Source organism: Schistocerca nitens, chromosome 1, assembly GCF_023898315.1.
Source record: "Schistocerca nitens isolate TAMUIC-IGC-003100 chromosome 1, iqSchNite1.1, whole genome shotgun sequence".
Classification (NCBI taxonomy): Eukaryota; Metazoa; Arthropoda; class Insecta; order Orthoptera; family Acrididae; genus Schistocerca; species Schistocerca nitens.
Window position 1 is genome coordinate 1,028,033,661 of NC_064614.1, and position 22,024 is coordinate 1,028,055,684.

Here is a 22,024-nt window from a genome sequence, read left to right on the forward strand (position 1 = left end):
AGCGACTGCCACAATCGACGATGCCATGCTGGGAGGGGTATGGCAAGAATTCGATTACCGTGTTGACGTCTGCTGGGTCACTCATGGTTCGCGTATCGAATGTTTGTAAAAAAAAAATAAAAACACGTTGAGTTTGTCTTCACAATGCAATATGTATGACATCTGTACAATGTTTAGTTCTTGAGCAATAAATAATTGAAAGTGTTCGACTTCATGTACACCCTGTATATATAGTACTAAGTTGAGGTTCTGTGGTAGGGGCAATAATGCAGCAGCACTGTATTCTTTTAAAAAATAAAAGCCTTGCGCAGTATAACACGGAATGCTATCTTAATGAAACGATAAACAATAGCGAAGCAGAATAGTTCTCTACATTTATCTCTACTGTTCTTCATGTCTCGAAAAAAAAAATGCATCTTGACACGTTTACTTGATACGTAATTTTGTTATGATCGATTCTCGTTAAAATTTGCATTGCCTACTTTAAAAAACATACTTGGCATGGCGTAAAATTGAATATTTTGTTTTGAAGAACGACTATATGTTCGCTGTTGACTTAGTCATTGTTCATGCCGCATTTAATTTTTGACAGTCTGTGGGAATATTGGTCATTACAGCTAAACATCCATTAGCGCACTTTGTTAGGGACACTTACATGTTCCTTTCCTTGCAGTTTAGATTCCGTGTGTTACTAGTCGTACCGAAGTACAATAAATGCTTTATTTTCGTCACTTTACGACAGGGTTTCAGGTCCCAGCCTTTCAAATAGGCAGCGGCCTGTAATTTTTGTTCATAATTTAAATCTCCGAAGAAAAATATTACATGCGAGAGCATATTTGCCAACATGTTTTCTGCAGTTGTGATGTACACACGAAAGAGCTCTTGAATCTAACAAAGACATAGCAACAGGACCCAGAAAAAATTAAAACCAGCTGCAGAAGAATGTTACACAAGAGTCCGCTAACACACAGGCATGCTATGTTAACAGGTTGTATTATCATCATCAGGTTACCTCCATTCAGAATGCTGTTGCACTCAGCGACTGTTATATTGACTTGTAAATAGTAGATTTCAGCTATCAGTAGACCTTTTTAGATTTTATTGGCAGATCTAGATTTCAGCTAGAAACTAGCCATTCTCAATGCACTATCATGTTTGATCATTGCATGTAATGCCTGTTGGTCAACATGCATTGATCAAAAATGATAGTGCATTGAGAATGGCTAGTTTCTAGCTGAAATCTAGATCTGCCAGTAAAATCTAAAAAGTACGACTGATAGCTGAAATCTATTATTTACAAGGTTGTATTATATTTTTAGTAATATTTTAAACTTAATTTACTAAGCACGATCTTGTAAGACATCGTTGTTTATCGTGCAATCATGAATGACGATGCCTAAAATAAAGGAAAAATGACTGCCTTTAACAAATTCATGGTGGTTGTAACCCATGTGCGAAGAAAATTGTTTCATGATCTGTATGCGAACGCCTGTTGAAGGACCGAAGACGTACTGGATTAGGAGACATGACTGAAATCTTGAGGGATGAAAAGATACGAGAAAAGCGTATAACGAGAAACGAGTATAAACTTTGACGTGAATACAATATCTCCGTATACTGTGGATCATACCATCAAATAGTAGTATATGTACTACTAATGTAACGGGTACCTATTCGCATTTAAAACAGAAAATATTGACATCTCGCATTTGGACTTTGTTGTTTAGGGTTTTTTGAAGGGAAAATCACCTAGAAGAAACTTGCCAGATTGTACGTTTGAGCTCACTGTGGTGTTTAATATTTACACTTTTTTCTGATTAGCAGAGTACAAATGTTGAAGTTGTTTAATACTGGTATTCGATCTGTTGAATACCACTTCCTGAATGCGACTTCATCTGTCGCATCCTTACTTCTCACTTTGTTCTAAATGTCAAAAGTGCAGTACTTGCCGCTTCCATCACAGAAAACTATTCTGTTCTGTATGTTCGTCTTAGCTTGCTAATATGTGAAGCCAGATAATGGATTAGCAGCAGCAGATTTGAAAGAAAATTTTCGATTGAGGCGGCTTCCCGTTGTGTAGAGGGGAAGACAAACTTACCATTTCTAGCCTTTCGTGGCAGTGTGTGTTTTCAAGCCGCGTCAGTTCGAATAAAATGCTCTAGCACTCGATGGCTTTCTCCGCCATACGAATTGACGCGACTTCAAAACCGAGATGATTTTATTCCAAATCAACTTTGCTAAGTCCTCACGCAACAGAACTTCCGCTAGTCGAAAACCAATTTATGCTGACGAGTTTACTAATCAAGATTGGGTAGCCTGTCCATCACTGCTTTTCCGATCGTCAGTGGTTTTCTACGAATGGCCTGGAAGTCAGTTATTCCGTTATTCGATTTAGCCCGCGCGTGGTTGTTTCTCTCCAATCAAATAGAAGAATTAGATAACTCCATGGTCAATCTATATTTATTATTTCTCCGTTATTCGATTTAGCCCGCGCGTGGTTGTTTCTCTCCAATCAAATAGAAGAATTAGATAACTCCATGGTCAATCTATATTTATTATTTCTCGCTGAAAAATGTCATGCCGTGAAGGCGGACATTAAGCAGCCTGTGTTCTCAGTAGTGTTGAATGTTTTGAAGTGATGAACTGGTGCGCCTTTGTAACAGATTCTGGAACCAGCTATGTCACATGAAGTGTTTTTATTCATCACAAACATTTGGCCTTTTTTTTTCTGAATATGTCGCAATTTCCGAGGGTGTGGTTAGGCCGGAAACAAAGTTCAAAATGGTTCAAATGACTCTAAGCGCTATGGGACTAAACATCTGAGGTCTTCAGTCCCTTTAGACTTAGAACTACTTAAACCTATCTAACCTAAGGAAATCACACACATCCATGCCCGAGGCAAGATTCGAACCTGCGACCGTAGCAACAACGCGGTTCCTGACTGAAGCGCCTGGAACCGCTCGGTCAAGCGGCCGGCTCTGAAACAAAGACAACACCTAAAATTGCTGCGAATAAATCGATATTGAAGTGTTTGCGAAGAGGGACGTGCAGGCTTTGCGCTTGTAGGTTTAACGTCTTGTCTCATTCCCTCCCGATTAGCCGTCATTTGTAAAAGCAAGTAGGAAACGGGCAATTCAAACACTTTCCAGAAACGTTAGAGTGTTCATATGGGAGCGAATATCGATTTTGAAGAAGAGATCCGACAACTACATTTTCAGAACTGATCTTGGACTGCTGGCCGGTGTGGCCGAGCGGTTCTAGGCGCTTGAGTCTGGAACCGCGCGACCGCTGCGGTCGCAGTTTCGAATCCTGTCTCGGGCATGGATGTGTGTGATGTCCTTAGGTTAGTTAGGTTTAAGTAGTTCTAAGTTCTAGGGGACTGATCACGTCAGATGTTGAGTCCCATAGTGCTCAGAGCCAATTTTTTTTTTTTTTAATATCTTATCTTGGACTGCCTGCAGTCATGACCGACCGATAGTAGTACTGCGAAATCGCTTTACGTAAACAGGATTTGGGAGTTCCGTGTAGTTATTTGGGGGGAGGGGGGATACAGCTGTCGCTCGACTTGAACGTTGTCCGTACAGCAAGCTGATTGACATACTAAGTGCAGGGAGCATATAAAGCTTTATGATGAAATCTACAATATAAAATCTCTCTACTTGGATAGAAACCGTGGTCAATATGGTGCCGTTGACTCGTTTGCTGTACAATGGAAAAAATGACGGCTTTTAGATATACTGGAATATCAGTTGCAATGAAAACATATGTAAACATTTTGTAGCTACTTGAGCGCTGCGCCTAGTTTTGAAATTCGTATGATAACATGAACTTGGTTTATACGCCTAAAACGGCTCAAAAATCATACGTACCCAAACACCTACCTACATTCAGTCCCTCGTGTGCTCACCATATCTTAAAATATGAAATGTAAATGTTCAAATAAATTACTGGAATGCATCCACGTGACTTATTCGTCAACCATAGATGTTTTGACAGGTGATGTTTGGACATTTTATACGCCGGGATAAACTAAACTTCAACAGCTCTCCCTGTGCACTGCATTCTACGCTTGAACTGTGCACGTGTACAGAGTGCGACGCTCTAAAAATTAATTTTAATTGAAGAACCGTATCCCAACCTAAACACCGCCCCTGTATGGACTACGTATCGAGAAATAAGAGCGTTCATAAAGATACGTTAACTGTTAATATTTCTGTGCCTATTGTTCTCTGATAATTACTCATTAAGTTCGAGTATACCTTCACTGGAATTTCGGTATGATACCCTAATCCCGTTATGAAAATATTCTCACGATTACTTTTTTACCTCGTATTTTGCTTACAAGACGTACCACTCATATAGTATTATGTGAATTTGTCGTAATAGTTTCGTCGCAGTTAGTTAGATATGCGTCGTAGGTTTGAGTTACGTCAGGATCGTCGTGTTGATAACGTCACCGCTGTTGTATGTTGCTGCAAACTCTGGTGTTCAGTTCTGTGTGCCCAACACTCGTTTCACAATATTTCCCGCAAACGTGACGTCATTTTGAGATCGCCTACAGTATCGACGACCGCAGGATGAGCTATCGACTTTAGCTACACTCCTGGAAATTGAAATAAGAACACCGTGAATTCATTGTCCCAGGAAGGGGAAACTTTATTGACACATTCCTGGGGTCAGATACATCACATGATCACACTGACAGAACCACAGGCACATAGACACAGGCAACATAGCATGCACAATGTCGGGACTAGTACAGTGTATATCCACCTTTCGCAGCAATGCAGGCTGCTATTCTCCCATGGAGACGATCGTAGAGATGCTGGATGTAGTCCTGTGGAACGGCTTGCCATGCCATTTCCACCTGGCGCCTCAGTTGGACCAGCGTTCGTGCTGGACGTGCAGACCGCGTGAGACGACGCTTCATCCAGTCCCAAACATGCTCAATGGGGGACAGATCCGGAGATCTTGCTGGCCAGGGTAGTTGACTTACACCTTCTAGAGCACGTTGGGTGGCACGGGATACATGCGGACGTGCATTGTCCTGTTGGAACAGAAAGTTCCCTTGCCGGTCTAGGAATGGTAGAACGATGGGTTCGATGACGGTTTGGATGTACCGTGCACTATTCAGTGTCCCCTCGACGATCACCAGTGGTGTACGGCCAGTGTAGGAGATCGCTCCCCACACCATGATGCCGGGTGTTGGCCCTGTGTGCCTCGGTCGTATGCAGTCCTGATTGTGGCGCTCACCTGCACGGCGCCAAACACGCATACGACCATCATTGGCACCAAGGCAGAGGCGACTCTCATCGCTGAAGACGACACGTCTCCATTCGTCCCTCCATTCACGCCTGTCGCGACACCACTGGAGGCGGGCTGCACGATGTTGGGGCGTGAGCGGAAGACGGCCTAACGGTGTGCGGGACCGTAGCCCAGCTTCATGGAGACGGTTGCGAATGGTCCTCGCCGATACCCCGGGAGCAACAGTGTCCCTAATTTGCTGGGAAGTGGCGGTGCGGTCCCCTACGGCACTGCGTAGGATCCTACGGTCTTGGCGTGCATCCGTGCGTCGCTGCGGTCCGGTTCCAGGTCGACGGGCACGTGCACCTTCCGCCGACCACTGGCGACAACATCGATGTACTGTGGAGACCTCACGCCCCACGTGTTGAGCAATTCGGCGGTACGTCCACCCGGCCTCCCGCATGCCCACTATACGCCCTCGCTCAAAGTCCGTCAACTGCACATACGGTTCACGTCCACGCTGTCGCGGCATGCTACCAGTGTTAAAGACTGCGATGGAGCTCCGTATGCCACGGCAAACTGGCTGACACTGACGGCGGCGGTGCACAAATGCTGCGCAGCTAGCGCCATTCGACGGCCAACACCGCGGTTCCTGGTGTGTCCGCTGTGCCGTGCGTGTGATCATTGCTTGTACAGCCCTCTCGCAGTGTCCGGAGCAAGTATGGTGGGTCTGACACACCGGTGTCAATGTGTTCTTTTTTCCATTTCCAGGAGTGTAGCTTTCGATTCAGGCCTCTCACAAGATTTCATGGCGCGTACCGGAGATTTTACGTTATTCTTGGAATGATTATAATTATTGCTATATTAAAATGTCACGTAATCATTAATGCCATCATGTAAGAGTACTCTCCCAGGTGTGAGTTATTATCGTCACTAATTTAAAATTGCCAACGGCCCTGCCGCAGTGGTAACACCAGGTCCCGTCAGATCACCGAAGTTAAGCGCTGTCGGGCTGGGCAAGCACTAGGATGGGTGACCATCCGGTCTACTGGGCGCTGTTGGCAAGCGGGGTGCTCTCAGCCCTTGTGAGGCAAACTTAGGAGCTACTTGATTAAGATGTAGTGGATCCGGTCACGGAAACTGACATACGGCAGGGAGAGCGGTTTGCTGACCACAACATGCCCCTCCATGTCGGCATAGATTGACGCCTATGGGCTGAGGATGACACGGCGGCCGGTCGGAACCATTGGGCCTTCATGGCCTATTCGAGAGGAGTTCGTTTTTTTAATGTACAAATTAAGAATGAAACAAACTTCTTTGATATTCTGCAGTATGCCACTTACCAGCGCGTCAACGATACAAACCTTCAAGGTAGAATATAGAATATGACAACCAAGACCGGAGTTAAACATCGCATGGTTAAGTACTAGCGTAATGAATAACGCTGCGCCATCTGGAGTCTAAAGTTGCCGTTTCGCATCCCGTTACATTTTTCCCCCCTTTTCTCGCGCTAGCGTTGATAACACGATCTGTTAGTTTCTTATGAATGTAATAAAAGTTGTTCTGCAATATTGGATGTTATATACGTCGAGTCTGATCTGAGAACGAAGGATGGAAATAATTATTTAGCGATTTCCGTGTATGTGGTTAGGCAGGAACCTAAGAGGAAAGCGTAAATTACTGCGAGTGAATCGAGGAGCAATAATACTCATATTCTTCCTTGTCACAAAATAGATAGCCTGTCATACGGTCATCAGTATTGCGCGCGACGTCAAAATGACGTAACGTTTGCGGGAATTACTGTGACACGAGCATTATCCTACTGACGATTATGCGCTTACTTAAGCTTTTTTATCTCTGATGACGTCTAATATTCATTTGTTTTAAAATAAATGAAAAATGTAGAGGCAGATGTTTTGCTATAGTTTATCTTCTCCTGACTACAGTGAATTGAATTGCGCGGAGGCAAAGATGGGCGCGCTCATGTTTTTGTAACAGCTTAAATATGTGGTGAGTTTCAAAATACTTTGTTATGGACTACGTTAATTGACAGCCTATCCATTCATGTTAATAGTACACACTGAAAGAGTTGCACATAATGAAACGAAAGGATTTCTTCGTTTGGGTTACTGAAGTTGATGAGACCGAAGATAACTAAATTGACGTTAGCTTTCATATATTTTGAATTACGTGCTTGTTGAAGGCTTCATCGTAAACTTAAATTACTATAGTTTAAGAGAATACTAATCCTTTCCGTACCTTATTGAGAACACATCGACAATTAATAGTCCCGTCAGTTGTTTAGATCTGTCTGCGGTATGGCTCGCCAGTCGAAACGCGTTCTTGAACTTCAATTAAAGTGATTCTTTTTAATTTTCTCAAATTATCTGCGAAATTCAACGGACAGCTGACTTGAGTTTTTCTTCTCGTATGGTATTACATAAAAAGTTGAAATTAGTTTTAGTTTCCTGTACTACTTCGCTCGTGTAAACGGCAAGTACCTAATAAATGAAACAGAGCATCAAATGCAGAATCTAGAAATATTCATCATTCTCCTACATATTCTTCCCGCAGGGACCACGAAGGCAGGTGACAGCCCGCATCGAGGCATTTGAACAATCAACTTCCCGCGCTCCATATGTAATTGGAAAGGGGGTAATTTCCAAGAATGATTGGGTATCGAAGTCGCAGGGTCCAAGCGATACATATCGAGCGTGCGATCGTAAATCGATCATGGCGACTCTGGTGGCGGGCGTTGTGATCAATTATTTGTGATCGTCATTTTTATCTGTTTTCCGTCGTTCCCTTGGTTGCTGTAAGTTAAATACCTCCGCGAATTATTTGTGAGTTGCTAGGGAATCCAGACGATTTATGTCGTTAGTGAGTGGGATGTCTGGTGTTCTTGACGTTTCATCGGCGGATTCTCTCACAAGAAAAAATCTAATTCCATGTTCATCCAGCGTAAAAAATTGTTCGACTTCTTGCCGCAAATATGGAGTACTACCGAACGAGGAAAGAAGGGACTGTGTAGACTGTGGTGGTACAAAGTGTGTGAAACTACGTAAGAACAGTTTCGAAGCTGAAATACCGTTTACAATTTCATTGCGGACAGTGCGGAAAACGAACGAGTATCAGGAAGAATACATGGTTCCACTCTTCCTAATTATGCATCCAAATCACCGTAATGGACTTCCACATGACAACACCGACGACGAATAAGGTAAGTCGTCGCCTTTGCAATTACAAGTATTTTCGTAACGCTCTTCTTTTTGTCGTTGCTGTAGCGACCACCGTGAACATACTCATAACGCCCGCCATCGGTGTCGCATGATCATTTCACAATCGCACGTTCGATATGTATCGTTTGGACCCCGCGACTTCGATAGGCAATCATTCTTGGAAATTACCGGAACGGGAATAAACTCATGACCAGTGGTACTACGCTAAATACCTTCTGCGTTGCGCTTCCCAGTGGTTTGCAGATATGTATGTAAATGCTGATGTAGGGAAAAGTGGTGGCGAAATTTTGTTTAAGATGACCTCTCATAATACATATGTATTGCGTAATAATATTAACCATGTGAAATTTAAAATTTTTCTGGCGAGTTAAATGTTCGAAGAAGAAATTTCGGTCGCCGTAAACTTCACTCTACCATATTTCAACTGTACTCCTGCCAGTCTTCTTCAGGTCAGCCATGGAAGACTGATGAAGACGTTCTCTGCTACGTGTTGTAAGCGCGGTGACAGTATTGCCGCCCATGCGCCAAGTCACGGTGACGAGGACCATACCGCCAGGCGGCAGCTCCCTCTCTGGATTGCGAGGATCAGCTGTCTTCGGGGTTGCCGCTCGCCAGTCAGCGTAGTATTCTGTCGTCTTCGTCTGTAACAAATCTCGGAGATAAGGGGATTCCACACATTATCCGGCTGGTAGCCTCGGTCACGGTTCATTATATTTTCCGCGATGTGTATTTCAACGGATTATTTTACAACGGAGACCCAAACAGATGTCGCTGTGGCCAAAATTGTTTTGTCATACTCCATTAAATGTGCGTTGGAGGTACAACATTCCGCAACTGCAGACTTTGTGGGTTTATGTTCTGTGCAGTGTCCTTCCATTGTGCGTGTTGTTTGTCCTACAGGCCCTTCCACACTGGCAAAGTATTTTGTATTCCGCAATAACAAATTATCCTTCACTGATCGCAGCAGGTCCTAAATCTTAGCTATTTTCACGTCGAAGTGATTTTCTGCTCACCATCTAAGGATTCTTGGGATTTTTCTGGCGCGTTGTCTCATTATCCACTTCCTGGTTGTTTGCTTTAGCTGAGAATGCTTTGTTAATTTGCCGGGCCGACTAAACAGTGTTTCTGAACAGCATCCTCAAATATGCGAGCTCTTAGGTGTACATTTGAAATATCGTGGAGTGAAGTTTACGACGACCGGCTAAAGTCCCGAAATCTCTTCGAACAAATATTAACCCTTTGCGAGCGATGTCGATGGTTTTTGCGTTATACTGAAGGCGATTGCAGAGCTTTAAAAATGTCGACTATCTCTCGATATATTGCACAATATATTGTACCGTGCAAGTCTGATATTGCATAACAGACGGCAGTTCCTGCCGACTTGCAGGTTTGCGGAATGTTACTGGCGTCATATGAAAATATCAGGAAAGATAGACGGTAACGAATCATCTATTCAAATGAATTCAGGGAAGTAGTTTGATCACACGTTTAATACCTAAATGTTTGAAGTGTAAGGGGAATACCACTGAAACTGCTTCGTTGTTCGTTTCAAAACGTTTAATTATTTATCGCAGTAACACATACTAGCGATACCTACCGATCTTGCGCAATAATATATATTAATCTTTTTAAAGTTACGGATCGCTTCCCACATTGTGGCCGGCCGCGGTGGTCTCGCGGTTAAGGCGCTCAGTCCGGAACCGCGCGACTGCTGCGGTCGCAGGTTCGAATCCTGCCTTGGGCATGGATGTGTGTAATGTCCTTAGGTTAGTTAGGTTTAAGTAGTTCTAAGTTCTAGGGGACTGATGACCATAGATGTTAAGTCCCATAGTGCTCAGAGCCATTTGAACCATTTGAACCCACATTGTGGAAAGTGGAATTACACGAGTATATGAACAGTATCCTTTACATATATGTAAAATGTAACGAGTTTAAATTCGTTGAAAGATTCCTAGTTTAATCTTACAAGATTCTGATAAATTATCCGGCTTTGCTATCACTTCTGTTAGCATGTTAGTATGCCGCTTCCTCTTAGTTTCCGTGTTGCAAAACCTAGCCAATGCAGTCACAATACATGCGAGCTCTACGTTACATGTTCGCTACGAAGGCAGAGTTCTAACTGATGCCTCGCGGACAAAAATGTTGCGCAACAATATTGTGTCGTTCTTCGCCTCTCAAGTTCGTGCAGTATGTTGACACAATATTATTGCAAAATATATACTGAGCGTGTGAGGACTCCTTGACGATGTAGGTTTTTTAGCGTCTTTACTCACTAAAAATAGTGACTTAAATTATTATGCTTTTATTAATTTTGTGGGTAAGACAAGTTAAGGTTTGCAATATTAAGAGTATTTTCAAGCCCTACACAGGTAACAAAAAAAATTGAGTGCAGTCTCACTGTAACCGTGCACACAAACTGCCACGCAGTCCTTACCTAATAACCCCCAATTGAAATTTTTTAGGAAAATTCGGACATACTCCAGTTGAAGAATGGTAAAGTCTAACGTTCGTTGAAGCTATACTGGCCGATATGTAGTGTCGTCTTTTTTGACTTCATGCTAACCTGATAGTACAAGGTTCTCAAATATAAAGTTTCATTTATGTTAGCGGGACTTTGCGTGATGCGATGACCAGAAAGAGAAAAAAAGGCCAGGGGTCGCTACTTGGGTAGGTGCGGCAAATGGGAATTTGGATTTAGGAGGGAAGCCTGCTCGGGTGTGTCTCACCACTGTGCGAAGGTGACGTAGATAGTTAACGCATCTCGCTAGTAAGCAGCAGTCCTGGGTTTGGAATCCGGCCTTGGGACAAATTTTCATTTGTCACCAATGAATTCTTTCATTACTCGACCTCAGGAGGTATCGGAATTCCTCCTCTCTTAACATATTTAGTGCAAAATTGAAGATATTGTAAAAAGAAAAGTTAAAAATACTGTTTTCTCGACCTGATATTTAGAAAAACTGTCTTCTATTAAACTTTCCCAACTGGGCTCAGTAGAAACACCATGGTTTAACCGCAAAAAAGTGTAATTGATAATCGAACGCGGGATAACAATGCTAGATAATCTGAATCGAAGTTGAAAGCGAAAATTGTGACACGAAAGAAAATGTAAAGTAAAGATTCTTACCTCGTAAAGTAAACGCATACTGAGCAAGAAACTTAATACCCAATAGCTCGGTAGCACAAGGATGTGGTTTATAAAATTTCATTCACGTACTATTTTCCAATAGTCTACAAATTTGTCATTAAAATAACGATTTCTTTGAATTGTTGAATATAGGGTATATTCGACATTTCTTTTACAAATACCGTTTCCTATCAAAGCTTCAAAACTAGTCTAATCCGAAACAGTGTGGAAAGTTGGAAATTTGTGGTAAGTTCCTGTGGGACCAAACTGCTTAGGTCATCGGTCCCTAGGCTTACACACTACTTAATCTAACTTACGCCAAGGAGAACACACACCCATACCCGAGAGAGGACTGGGACCTCCGAAGGGGGGAGCCGTGCGAACCGTGGCAAGGTGCCCCTAGACCGCGCGGCTACTCCGAAACAGTGTGTTTTCAGCCGGCGTCTCCCCCCCCCCCCTCCCATGAACAGTTCGTTCGATTTCCAATAAGGGGTATGACGTTACATAAATTGAGGAAAATTAAGTGAAAAAATTGCGCTGCGAATACAGTTTTAAGTAGGATTCTTATTATTCCGTTGCTTAAAGGCTAATAAACATGAAACTTTGTGTTCAACTTAGCAACATAAGGTTTTCCAATATAAAATATCATGCACGTACTGCTTTCCAAATTTCTGCAAAATCATATAAAACTTGACTTTCGTAAAAATTACAAAAATAAATCACATTAGGTCTACTTTTAGAAAATTGTTTTAAATTTGGCAAGTACTAGTTCTACAACTTTGCTCCCGCCGTTGTTTCTCTAAGTTCAAGGCTTTAATGTGAAAAACAAACAAAGAAGTGCCGGTCAGTCAAGCCGTGCACCATTGATCGAAAAAGGTTGTAGTCAGAGGGAGCGAAGTCTGAAGAATAAGACGGGTGGGATAGGACTTCCGATTTCAGGGTCTCGAAGTATGGTTTGATGGGTTTCGAAGAATGGTTTGATGGGTTTTGCTACATAAGGTCGAGCTCTGTCATCCTACAAAATCACCTCCTTTCTATTGCTGTATTGTAGCCGATGGTCTTTTTGTGGTCAAAACCATCGTTCTTTAAGCGTTGAAACTATTCTTTGCACGTTCTTTCACTAACAGGTGCCTCAGCATAGGTCTTACCCAGCTTTTTTTAGGTTCAGTCGCAGATTTATTCATGTTAAAGCAGAAAATTAAAACAACTCGCAAATGAGGAAAATTGGGCTCATAAGTTGATATATATGCAGTCGAGAATAACTTAAGATGCAATCACAAATCGACTGATACTGTGATGGCGTCATGTTCACAAATGCCTAAGGTTACTGTACGACGCGACCTACCGCCTGCACCACCACCTGCCGCTACAGCCACCTTTTGAAAGACAGCGGAAGCAAAGTTGTAGACCTAATAATAACTCAATATATTGCATTGACCCATGGTGATATTGTCACTACTGATTCAAGAACGTTCTTTATTGGAGGACTGTTGATTATTTACTTCAGCTGTTTCTGTGATAGGCGGCTCCAAGATACAATAATGGTGTAAACTGTAACGTCACCGTGGACCAACTCCATTTAGAGATGTATTACTCGTCAATATGCAAAGTAGCCCATGAACAATGTCACCGGGGGCCGAACCGCACAATAACCCTGGGTTCGCTGTGGGGCGGCGGAGGGGTGAAGTGGACTGCGGTAGTCTTTGTGGACCACTGCGGCTGCGGCGGGGACGGAGCATCTCCGTCGTTTCTAGGTCCCCGGTTGACATAAAACATACAACCTCGAAATTGATGTACAGTAGCGGATAACGGAAAAGAACATCTGCAATATCCACCACAAAAATAAGGTTGTATTTCCTATTGCTCGGATTGTACACTGTGTATGCTCATGGTCATATTCATACACCAACTGTCCTTGACAACAATAAAGTATATTTTATATCTTCCTGTAGCTACAATAAAACCCGGTTGTTTTGTCGGATCGTATCTCGCGTGTGTGTGTGTGTGTGTTTTTCTGGGGAGGAGGGTTTCTAATGTCGCTCGAGCATGGGGTAGCTGATCTGGAGGTAATTTTCCCTATTCAATATGTTCTCTCAACACACTACAGGTTTGCCGTCATTGTATGGTATGACTCATCACACCCAAGCCGAAGCTGATCCTGTACGTTGCTGTGGGTTAAATAGTAGTAGCAACACTGACACTAAACACAACTTGGCCTGATTTGCCCCTCAAACTGCGCCTCGTATAGACACACCGAAAGCAGACCGCCAGGCATCAACCTTGCTGTAACCGGTTTCCATACAACAGCTTCTGATAATTCCGGTGATACTCAGCGACCTATATTATTACTAATTAGTGCTGCAGTCGTCGTGAGCGTAGCAATCTCTGTTCGTCTGAGGGTGGTTGGTTTCTATGATGTTACCGCTCAGAATCAGAATAATTAACATTTGCATTTTCGTAGGACCACTGCTGACAACATAGCGGACACACAACGCTCAACGCAATGAACAATTCTCCAAAAGGACAGTACACCCTCCCACAAGCCCACAATAGGACCACGGTGGAATGTTCGTAGTTAACCGCAGGACTTCCGCTCGTTGGCGCCATCCTGGTACGGTATGAAACAGACGCCTTTCAGCAAATGAATAACGTTGTTACTGACTCAGACCATTCGTGAACAGTATCTGGTCCCTACTCCGTTCAAATTAGTGCGCTTTGAATCTTCTTCTATACTCACTCAGCGCCTCATGCAAATACGGCGTTTGGTTAGAGGTGTTCATATCTCATTTTGTGCGCGTTTGTGCACTTTTTAGGACAATACTCCGTACACGAGTAATACGTATTATCTATGTTGTGCTATGTTGTTGCCCTGCTGCCAGCTATATACTCCGCAAGTTCAGCGAAAGAAAAACCTCAGGCTGACTTAAGACACGGTCGACGACCCGCAGCGCGTGCTTCGGTGTGTAAACAGAACAGATTAAAAGAAGCCTTTTTTCCAGAACAAAAGCGCCTCCGCAGCACGTTACTCAACCGAGGAGCTGCAACCAGCGACCACTATGTTTATCTTTAGGGGTACAAAAATAACGGCTACCCCTTGGCAAAATATTCCTTACTTCATGTATTGGTCGTCGCTACACATGAATTTTATAACATTCTTGCACTGCTGAGCAGTGGGCGCATGGGTTTTTGACACCTCCGGGGGAAATGACGGTAATATTGTACAACATCTTCTCTAGCCTCAATTCGGCGAGGAAGACAGTCCACGTGTTTCATCATGTTTACCATATGTGGCTGAAGCTACTCACTGGCGATAAGGTCCCGTACACCTACCAAACTGCGGGCACGTTGACTGTTGCGTTTAAACCACTTTCAATTGACGCAGGACCGTTTCTAGGGGATTAACATCGGGTGGCTCAGTCGAGGTGCGATACGTGCCTCAGAAGGAATCCCTTGAGCCGAGAGGTCACAAAAAGCCAATGTTATTTACGGCGTTCGATTCCCCACACATGGTCTTCCATTAAACCACAGTATTGGCTGCTAATGGCAACATGGAACGCGACTGGAAGTTCCCATGGTGAGCACAGCATGAGGCTGCGGAGCGTAGTTGAAGGGCTTAGTCGACGAATAACTCAAAACAGTGGTACACAGTTAGTGGTGTTGATACAAAGCAGAGCAATGACAACGATAAACAAAACAAACATGCATCACATCTACAACAATTGCCGAAGTTATTTCGTAGGATAGGAACTCAAGGAATTTCTCAGAGTGAGAAAGAAGTGGCAGATGAAATATTAACGCTCCTGCAAGATTAGTCAGTGCGATCTGTGGTGTCTTATACTTTCAACTCTGCGGACAATGTACATGAGGAATACAGTGATCACAATACTTACTAAACGAGTGAAAGTTGATATGGAAACAGCTGTCTTGATATTTAGGTCATCATCCTTGTCGGACAGGGAGCCACAAACCCGTCTCCAATAAAACGTTGTAAAAGACAATGGCTGTCCAAGGAACAGGTACTAAACATAATGATGGACATGTTACAATAATCGCAGCCTACTCAAAAAGCAATAATGAACAAATTTCGAATAGGTCTTCAGCAATATAACTGTGTAGTGCATAAGAAAAACTACGGATATTCAAGCAAAGATAAGGCGCACTTGTTACAAAAACTGGTTTTTGAACGTTTCAAGGATGCTCGATGCAATTTACAGGATGTCAATGATAGTGACCTATATTACGTTCATCAAAGTGCGCTCTACATGGCACTAATTTCAAGGGAAGCAGTGAATGGGTGCGTAACTTCAAACAGTGCTACAGTGTTATAAAACGTACGGTGACGAAATTTCAAACAAAGCGTCAAGCTGATGATACACAGCAAATTGCGGAATCGGCCCGAAAATTTGAAATGAGAGAAACTTACCCATCGTTCAGTAAAGAATTTGTTTTCAACTCCGACCAATCGGGATTCGAAGAAGAAATGAATATGAAAGGAACCCTGGAAATTAGAGGTATCAGGAGATTTGTATCACGATCAACTAACGTCAGAGCCGTAACATATTCGTATACAATTATGCCGACTGTTAACCTGGATGGTAAATTGGCTAGAAAGTTATGTTGCGAGAAGTTGGAGGTGTTTAGCATTATCTTGAAAGGGCAGTGGGGAATACTTCGTCACAGCAAGCAGGAGTGGGAAAATGGATGTAAGAGAAGTACAACCACTGTATGAACGTTGCTTTTGACGAATAGCTGGTCAAAATAACTAACTTTATTTGATTCCTGGCATGCGTATAAAACTCATATTGAAACTTCCTGGCAGATTAAAACTGTGTGCCCGACCGAGACTCTAACTCGCGACCTTTGCCTTTCGCGGGCAAGTGCTCTACCATCTGAGCTACCGAAGCACGACTCACGCCCGGTACTCACAGCTTTACTTCTGCCAGTATCTCGTCTCCTACCTTCCAAACTTTACAGAAGCTCTCCTGCGAACCTTGCAGATCTAGCACTTCTGAAAGAAAGGATATTGCGGAGACATGGCTTAGCCACAGCCTGGGGGATGTTTCCAGAATGAGATTTTCACTCTGCAGCGGAGTGTGCGCTGATATGAAACTTCCTGGCAGTGCTCGCGAAAGGCAAAGTTCCCGAGTTCGAGTCTTGGTCGGGCACACAGTTTTAATCTGCCAGGAAGTTTCATATCAGCGCACACTCCGCTGCAGAGTGAAAATCTCATTCTGAAAACTCATACTCATTTAGAGCAAACTATCTATCCCTCCTGAAAAGCTTGTGACATTGCAGTTCATACTGCCTGGAATCACTGGACAAACTCAGCCTCTGGATGCTGATCTTTTCGTGTCTCTAAAACATATTGTGTTATCTGCAGCTGCGCCTTAAAGGATAGCCAGTTTCACAATAAGCTCCATGACAGGCTGTATCGCATTCGGTAACTTGCCATCACATTCCATATGTTCGGATCACTCCATTACAACAACATGATTATATATCTATTCCTTAAGAGTGGATACTTAGTTGAACGTCCTGCACGGTTTTAATTCCCAGGAGTTCGCCTTCGATCTTGATGGCGCCAACCTTTGTGAACACTGTGACGCGCCATTTTTCATTTGGTGATCAGTGTGCAAGTTAACGGTTTGTTTCGAACATTCCTTGAATTTTGATGATGTCCATTTTGTGATTTATAATATATACACCTCGTAGGTTGATCACTGCACCTCCCGAACACTAACCCCTGCGGGTCCGGGGTAAGAATAGGCCCGAGGTATTCCTGCCTATCGTAAGAGGCGACTAAAAGGAGTTTAAACTGTTTCGGCCTCCTAGTAGTTGGTCCCCCTTGGGGTTTGACCTCCGTTTGTCAAAATTCTACAGAAGTACGAGCCTTTTGGGGAAGGACGCCTTACGTGGTGTATCACTGGTCCTCAGTGCACTAAGACCTTGGCACTCAGCGTTATAACGGCGTTGTAACCACACCCACTATTCCTCAAATTGGGCCTAAACGCCTGATGGGTTGCACAAGTTACGCCCATCTGCACCTACGATCATGATGGACCTTCCATGGCACCCGAAATCCAGCACGGTAGCCAGCCCGTTGTGGTGGGGTCGTCATGTACCCTCTAGGTTGTAGCCCCCTGACAACACAGGGATCGTACTGCCGATACCTGAGCTGCACCCCCCCCCCCCCCCTCGGCCAAGGAGTAGATGCCCGTCTCCTTGGGGCATCGGGACTCCCGGCAACGGTCATCTTGCCAGGTAGCCCTTGCTGAGGCTGGGTGGCGCCCGTGGGGAGAGCCCCTGGTCGGAGTGGGTGGTATCGGGGCGGACGTTTCGCAGATGAAACGTGAACATGTATCAGGTCGCTCTGCGGCCGAGTCTTTTAAAAAGAAAGGTACTGTCTCTGGTTCTGGTTCTCCTGCCCTTTCCCCCTTGGCCACTCCCTGGGAGGGAGGACAGGCCCGCCGGCTTGGGGCGAAGTACTTCCCCCGCTATTTAGTCTGTTCTCGGACCGATGGGGGGACGTTCGCCACCTCCAAGCCCATGTTCTTTGTCCAGCACATTGAGGACATCTTCGGGGAAATCGAGGCTCTCAGTAAAATGCGTTCGGGGTCCGTTCTTATAAAGACCGCCTCCGCCACACCGTCGGCGGCGCTCCAGGCGTGCGACCGACTAGGGGACATCCCAGTGTCCATTGTCCCGCATCTGGCACTGAATAGGACGCAGGGGGTTATTTTTCATCGGGACCTCCTGCTGCAATCTGATGAGGAGCTCAGGGCCAACCTGGAGCGCCGAGGCGTGCATTTCGGCCGGCGAGTTCAGCGCGGCCCCAAAGACCGTCGCATCGACACCGGAGCCTTTATCCTCGCCTTCGAGGGGGACGTTCTCCCAGAGAAGGTAAAGGCGACGTGCTACCGGTGCGACGTGCGACCTTACGTCCCGCCTCCTGTGCGCTGCTCTCGGTGTTTGCGCTTTGGGCACATGTCGTCACGGTGTGAGGCTTGAGCCCCTTTGTGGCGATTGTGGACGTCCTCTTCGTGAGGAACATACATGCACCCTACCACCTCGGTGCGTCAATTGTCCTGGCATCCACTCGCCTAGATCTTTAGACTGCCCCGCGTATCAGAAGGAGAAGAAGATTCAAGAATTAAAAACTTTGGATCGTCTCTCTTATTCTGAGGCCAGGAAGAAGTATGACCGCCTCCATCCCGTGACGTTGACAACTTCGTTTGCCTCAGTCGTGTCCACTCCTTCCGCAGTATCCTCACCCCTCTCCTGTCCCCCTTCCACCTACTCACCCCATCCGGGGTCTATGCCTCCGCCTCCCAAATCCCTCCCTTCCAAATCCTCCTCCCTCGCGGCCCCTGCCCCCTCTGCCCCGAGGGCCAACCTTCCCCCTCCTCCCCCTCCGCCGCCTGAGAAGTGATCCTCTTCTCAAGCGTCCATCGGGGAAACGTTCCGGATCCCGGCTTCCGAGGTCCGGCGTTCCAACACGGACCCCGCGCATGAGGACCTTCTTCGGGTCCAGCCCACCATCCCCGTGCCTCATCGGACTTCCAAGAAGGCCTCCAAGAAGACATCTTTATCCCCCTCTCCACCCCGGCGCGTTTCGTCTGACGCTCCATCCGTAAGTCGCTGCTCCCGACCGTCCTCAGTTTCGCCGGGACGCTCTGCTGCCAGGTGCTCAGCTGGCCTCTCGTCGGTGAATGATGCTGCCCCTCCTACGCAACCCGGGAAAGCGGCCGCCGCTGGCTACGACTCGATGGAACAGGATCCGCCTCCCGCCGGTTATAGCGTTGTTCCCTCGACACCTGGCCCTCCGCGGCCGTCGAGGTGACCAGCTCTTCACCCGTTTCGTTCCCCCTCTTTTCTGGCTAGCGATGACTTTGTTACATTGGAACATAAGAGGTATTCGATCTAATCGGGAGGAATTACAACTGCTCCTCCGCCTGCACTGTCCGCTCGTCCTTGGTCTCCAGGAAACCAAGTTGCGCCCAACTGACCGTATTGCTTTTACCCACTATACCTCGGAGCGGTCTGACCTCCCCCCTGTGGACGGTATTCCAGCTCATGGTGGGGTCATGTTGCTCGTTCGGGACGATGTCTATTACCGTCCCCTCCCATTGACCACCCCACTCCAAGCAATAGCTGTCCGTATTACTCTTTCTGCCTTTACTTTTTCTGTTTGTACCGTCTACACTCCATCGTCATCCGCAGTTAGTCGGGCTGACATGATGCACTTGATTGTTCAGCTTCCTCCGCCGTTTTTATTGTTTGGCGACTTCAATGCCCATCATCCCCTTTGGGGCTCTCCTGCATCCTGTCAGAGAGGCTCCCTCTTGGCGGATGTCTTCAACCATCTCAATCTTGTCTGCCTCAATACTGGCGCCCCGACTTTCCTCTCGGACTCTACTCATACCTACTCCCACTTGGACCTCTCGATCTGTTCTACCACTCTTGCCCATCGGTTCGAGTGGTATGTCCTTTCTGACACCTATTCGAGCGACCACTTCCCCTGTGTCGTTCGTCTCCTGCACCACACCCCCATCCCCACGTCCTTCGAGCTGGAACATACCGAAAGCTGACTGGGGACTTTACTCCTCTCTGGCGAACTTTTCCGGACCACGATTTTCTCAGTTGTGACAGTCAGGTCGAATACCTCACGGCTGTTATCATCAATGCTGCCGAACGTTCCATTCCTCGTACTGCCTCTTCTTCACGTCGCGTTTCTGTCCCCTGGTGGAATGAGGCTTGTCGAGCACGGATAGCGTCTCGACGACGTGCTTTACGCACCTTTCGCCGCCATCCTACGTTGGCGAATTGTATTGGATACAAACGACTCCGAGCGCAATGCCGTAGTCATCAAAGACAGCAAAAAAGCTTGTTGGGCCTCTTTCACCAGCTCATTTAACAGTTTTACTCCCTCTTCTGTCGTCTGCGGTGGTCTGCTCCGGCTGTCGGGCATTAAGGCCCACTCCTCGGTACCTGGCCTGACTTCAGGTGACGAGGTCCTTGTTGATCCTGTGGATATCTCCAACGCCTTCGGCCGCTTTTTCGCGGAGGTTTCAAGCTCCGCCCATTACCACCCTGCCTTCCTTCCCAGGAAAGAGGCAGAAGAGGCTCGGCGACCTTCCTTCCACTCGCTGAATCTGGAAACTTATAATGCCCCCTTTACTATGCGGGAACTCGAACGTGCGCTTGCACTGTCCCGGTCCTCTGCTCCGGGGCCAGATGCCATTCACGTTCAGATGCTGGCACACCTTTCTCCGGCAGGCAAAAGCTTCCTTCTTCGTACCTACAATCGCGTCTGGACCGAAGGTCAAGTCCCCATGCGTTGGCGTGACGCCGTGGTTGTTCCTATACCCAAACCCGGGAAGGATAGACACCTTCCTTCTAGTTACCGCCCCATTTCTCTTACAAGCTGTGTCTGTAAAGTGATGGAGCGCATGGTTAAGGCTCGGTTAGTTTGGATTCTTGAATCTCGACGGCTACTTGCCAATGTTCAATGCGGCTTTCGTCGCCGCCGCTCCGCTGTTGACCACCTTGTGACCTTGTCGACATTCATCATGAACAACTTTTTGCGAAGGCGCCAAACGGTCGCCGTGTTCTTCGATTTGGAGAAGGCTTATGATACCTGTTGGAGAGGGGGTATCCTCCGCACTGTGCACAGGTGGGGGTCTACGCGGTCGCCTGCCCCTTTTTATTGATTCCTTTTTAACAGATCGACAGTTTAGGGTCCGTGTGGGTTCCGTATTGTCTGACGTCTTCCTCCAGGAGAACGGAGTGCCTCAGGGCTCCGTCTTGAGCGTAGCCCTTTGTTCTCCCATTCGTGGAAACAACTAAGTTTCTAGGGCTCACGTTGGACAGGAAACTGTGTTGGTCTCCGCATGTCTCTTATTTGGCGGCCCGTTGTACACGTTCCCTTAATGTCCTCAGAGTTCTTAGTGGTTCATCTTGGGGAGCGGATCGCACTGTCCTGCTTCGCTTGTATCGGTCCATAGTCCGATCAAAGCTGGATTATGGGAGCCTCGTCTACTCGTCTGCTCAGCCATCCCTCTTACGCCGTCTCAACTCCATCCACCATAGGGGGTTACGTCTTGCGACCGGAGCTTTCTACACTAGTCCCGTTGAAGCTGCCGAATTACCATTGACCTACCGGCGCGACGTACTGCTTTGTCGGTATGCCTGCCGGCTGTTGTCAATGCCCGACCACCCCTCTTACGAGTCCTTCTTCGCCGATTCTCTCGACCGTCAGTATGGGTTGTATGTGTCTGCCCTGCTTCCCCCTGGAGTCCGCTTTCGTCGCCTGCTTCGACAATTGGATTTTGCCCTCCCTACCACCTTCAGAGAGGGTGAGAGCCCGACACCACCTTGGCTCCAGGCTCCGGTTCATGTTTATCTCGACCTCAGCTCG

The 22,024-nt window shown here is 46.0% G+C and overlaps 1 protein-coding gene and 1 pseudogene across 5 annotated transcripts in view; both read left to right on the forward strand.

Moving 5' to 3' along the window:
• The window catches only part of LOC126196656 (kelch-like protein 26), a 347,281-nt gene that overhangs the window by 159,786 nt on the left and 165,471 nt on the right, over positions 1-22,024 (forward strand). The window lies entirely within an intron of this gene.
• Positions 6,191-6,308, forward strand: LOC126206452 (5S ribosomal RNA; annotated as a pseudogene).